We start from the raw sequence: 4,821 nt of genomic DNA, 5'->3' as shown, positions 1-4,821 counted from the left end.
TTTATTGGGGGCTCGTACTGCTCTTATCACCATCTATCCATACATTCATTGTGTCAAATATATATATAATCATTTTATTGGGGGCTCTTACAGAGCTTTTTAAATCATTTTATTGGGGGCTCGTACTGCTCTTATCACCATCTATCCATACATCCATTGTGTCAAGCACATTTGTACACATGTTGCCATCATCCTTCTCAAAACATTTTTTTGTACTTGAGCCCTTGGTATCAGCTCATGTTTTTTTCCCCTCCCTTCCCCACTCTCCCTCCCTCATGAACCCTTGATAATTTGTTTTTTCATGTCCTACACTGACCAATGCCTCTCTTCTCCGACCCTTCTGCCATCTGTCCCCCTGGGAGAGGGTTATAGTAGATCATTGTGATCGGTTGTCTTTCCTCCCCCCACCTTACCCTTACCCTCCTGGTATCGCCACTCTCATCATTGGTCCTGGGGGGGTTTATCTGTCCTGGATTCCCTGTGTTTCCAGTTCTTTTTAAAAAAATACTTTTATTGGGAGTTCTTACACCACTTGTCACAATCCATACATTCATACAGTGTGTCAAGTACATTCGTACATATGCTGCCATCATCATTTTCAAAGCCTTCTCTTCCCTTGATATCAGCTCCCCATTTCTTCCCCCTTCCTCTCCTTCCCACCCTCCCTCACCATCCCTTGATTATTATTTTCATATCTTACATCGTCCTCCGTTGCCCCTCACCCACTTTCTCTGTTGTTTGTCTCCCCCAAGAGGGGGTTCTAGGTTGATCCTGGGAATCAGTTGCCCCTTTCTCCCCCCACCCTCCCCTAATCCTCCTGGTATCTATACTCTCAATTCTACTTTACAAATCAGATTAGACCAGAACATCCACACTGCTACAGACAAGAGCCCGCAACACACGGAATCCAGGATAGATACCCGTCCCCCCAGGGCCAAAATGAGAGTAGACATTCCAGCTCTTATCTGTACCCATGTACATGCTCCAGCGCTGCCAGATTTGTAAGGCAGAATTTCATCCCTTCACTCTTAATGTCCACAAGTGGACACAAGATTATGTAACTACCACATATCTGTTGTAGCCTTTTGCTTGTAATGTGATCAAGTTATTGTTTGTCTGTTATTATGATATTGAATAGATATATGATACTTACCCAGTGTATGGTTCCCAAAGATAAAATCCTAGTAAGCAGCCTCTTTCTTTCCTTTGTTGGTAATGTCTTTCAATGAACAAAAGTTTTAAATTTTGCTTTTTTTCCTGCTCTTGGTGTTGCATATGTGCTCAGGGTAGACCTGGCACCTCTTTTGTGAAGCGGCAGCTGAAGAGACATTGGCAATCACCATGGCCTACGAGAAACCCAGGAAGGAGTCAAGACTGAGAACAATGATCATATTAATTTGAGATGTCAAGGCAGGATGGTACTGTGGTGCACTTCAATATTACAGGACAGGGTGAAACCAGAAGGGAATGCAACAGGGAAGCAGGGGGATAAAGTAACCAAGTCCCCAATGAACACCTTAAATAGACTTCTGACTCAGGGCACAGGGCTTGGCACCTCATCAGACCTGATTGGAAAACACTCATAAGGGTCAGCATACAGACCTGGAACTATGGAGGGGTTCTTTTGTTTGTTTTTCTTTCGCCCTATGTCTATCTATATAAGACAGGCAGGACAAGCAATCCCCGGGAGAAAACAACAGGACCGGTGGTCCCAGGGGAACATGGGAGAGGACAGAGTGAGGACAGGGAGTCAAAAAACTCATGGATAAGAGAACAAGAGTTCTAAAAATGATGGCAAGGAGGCCTGCTGGGGTTTGATCAAGTGTAATGTATCCAAAAGGAATTACTTAGAGCAGAGTGGCAGGTGAGCATGATAGCGGGACAAGAGGAAAGTGAAAGGAAATAAGAGAAAGAAGTAGGAAGCTAAAGCTATTTATAGAGGTATAGCTATAGGTATGTATATATGTAAATATATTAATTTATAATGAAAAGGATAGGGGCCAATGTACATATATTTATATGTTAAGCATTAAGATAACAGATGGACTTTGAGCCTCTACTCAAGGCCCGCCAGAACACAAGAACACTTTGTTCTAGTAACTTGTCACTCTTTGATGCTCACCTTCATTGAGGACAGAATGGGTGCATGGGCAAATGTGGTGAGGAAGGTGGATGGTGCCCAGCTATCAAAAGATATGGCATCTGGCGTCTTGAAGGCTTGAAGTTAAATGAGCAGCCATCTAACAGGGAAGCAAATGAGCCCACATGGAAGAAGCACACCAGTCTGTGTGATCATGAGGTGTTGACAGGATCAAGTATCAGGTAACACAAGATCCAAAACAAACAATTATATCAATGTGAAAGAAGGGGCTTAGAGTGGAGACTCAAAGCTCATCGGTAGAAAACTGGACATCCCCCCACAGAAGGGTGACCACAAAGGGACAATTCAACCAGGGTGCAGTATAACACCGAAGAAACCCACACATCATTCCTCTAGCTCCTGAATGCTTCCTTCCTCCTCACTTCCAAATCTGGCCGGAATACACACATTGGTACAGATAAGTGCCCTCAATACATGGAATTCCGGACAGATAACCCGCCCCCCCCAGGAACAGTATTGGGTGTAGCAATATCATAGGGGGGTGGATGATGAGGGCGGGGAACCCATCACAAGGTTGGATATATAGCCCACCTTCCAGGGAGATGAATAACAGAAATGTGGATGGAGGGAGGCAACGGATAGTGTAAGACACAAAATAACAATAATATATCATTGAACAAGGATTCATGAGGGTGGGAGGGGAAAAAAGAGCTGAGAGCAAGGGCTCAAGTAGAAAGAAAATGTTTTGGAAATGTTGATGGCAACATATGTACAAATGTGCTTAATACAATTGAATGATGGATTGTCATCATTTGTAAAAGCCCCCCCTAATAAAATTGTTAATTAAAAAAAGATTAAGGGTCATATACCATTTAGTAAACTAATGAAAGTCTATTGTGAATGACAGGGTTTGTCAATGAAGCCGATCAAATTCCGGTTGGACGGTCAGCCAATCAATGAAACAGACACACCAGCACAGTGGAAATGAAGGGCGAAGGTTGTGATAGCTAGGTTTTTCTGTACCAACATGGCACCACAACAATTTCTGCTTTTAGATGCTCATGTAGTTGGAATTGTTTCCCAAATGTGCCTTTCAGATTCCTCAGTATTGTGTATACCAATCAAACTGATCTTTGTTTGCTGACCTTGTACCCTGTAACTTTATTAAAATTCTCTATTAGCTCCAGAACTTTTCTTGTATACTCTTTGGGATTGTTTTCATAGGATCAGTCATCTATCAATAAAGATAATTTTACTGATATTTTTATAGTCGATAACTTTTATGTACTGTCTTATCTGAATTCTCTGTCTAGGATTCCTAATACAATATTGAAGAGGAGTAGTAAGAGTAAACACCCTTATTTTCATCCTGAATTTAAGAGGAAATTTCTTTAACCACTGAATATAATATTGACTGTGAATTTTTTCATATATTCCCTGAGTTATATGAAGCATTGCCCTATTACTCCAATATTATCTAAAGTTTTCATCAAGAAATGGTGATTTTATTTGATCAAACTATTGAAATGTATATGTGGATCATGTCCCATTAAAATTGTTTTAAAAAAAAAGAAATGGTGATTTTATCACCTTTCTCTACATCCATAGAGATGATCACATGGCTCTTTACCTTTGTTCTATTGATGTATATAATGTTGAATCATCCCTGTATTCCTGAAATAAATCATACTTGGTCAAGGCTTATGACTCCTTTAAAATGCTGTTGGATTCTCTTTGCTAGCATTTTGTTGAGAATTTTTGCATATATATTCATAATAGCTATTGGCCTATAGTTTTCTTTATCTGGTTTTGGTAACAGGGTTATGTTTGTTTTAGAGAATGAATTATGGAGTAGTCCTTTCCACTCTATCTTTTGGAAGAGCTTAAATAATCCTAGAGTCAATTTTCTGAATCTTTGTAAAAGATCCCTGGTGAAGCCATGTGGTTCAGTACCTTTTGTTGTCGTTGCTGTTGGGAAATTCTTGACCATTGATTCAATCTCTTCATTTGATTTGGGTTTCTTGAGATGTTCTCTTTCCTCTTGTGTCAATTTGGCTAGATTGTGTACCGCTGATAATTTGTTCATTTTATCGAAGGGAGTCTGTTGCTGTGCAATTGTTTACAAGATTCTGTCATATTCACTTTATACCTATAGGATTAGTTATCATGTCGCCTTTTAAATTGTTTTGGCCATTTACATCCTTTTCCGTTTTTCTTTGTCAATCTAGCTTAAGATTTGTCCATTTTATTTATCTATTCAAAGAACCAACACTTTTAGGTTTATTGACTATTTTTCTGTTTTCAGTTTTATTTATTTCCATTCTGATCTTTGTTATCTCCTTTCTTCTGGTAGATTTTGCTTTAGTTGTCTCTTCTTTATATAGTTCCTGGAGTTGTCAAGTTAGGCTGTTTATTTGAAAATTATCTTAATTTTTTTATGTAGACACTTTTTCTATAAGTTTAACTGTAAGCACTCCTATAGCTAAACTCCATCATTTCTGAAATGATGTTTTGTTTTTATATGACTTTAGAAAAGTTTTGATTTTGTCATTTGATTTTGTACTTGAGCCATTAATGGTTTAAAAGTGTGTTATTTAATTTCCTGTATGTTATAGATTTATTTCTTTTCTTCCTCGCTCTGTTGTATTCAGAGAAAATACTTGGTTTAAAATCCGGCTAGACCAGAGCATGTACACAGGCACAGATAAGAGCTGGAAACA

Source organism: Echinops telfairi, unplaced genomic scaffold (assembly GCF_000313985.2).
Source record: "Echinops telfairi isolate 266 unplaced genomic scaffold, ASM31398v2 ScPeMD7_34;HRSCAF=130, whole genome shotgun sequence".
Classification (NCBI taxonomy): Eukaryota; Metazoa; Chordata; class Mammalia; order Afrosoricida; family Tenrecidae; genus Echinops; species Echinops telfairi.
The sequence above is the reverse complement of the archived record's forward strand: the minus strand, read 5'-3'. Positions refer to the sequence as shown.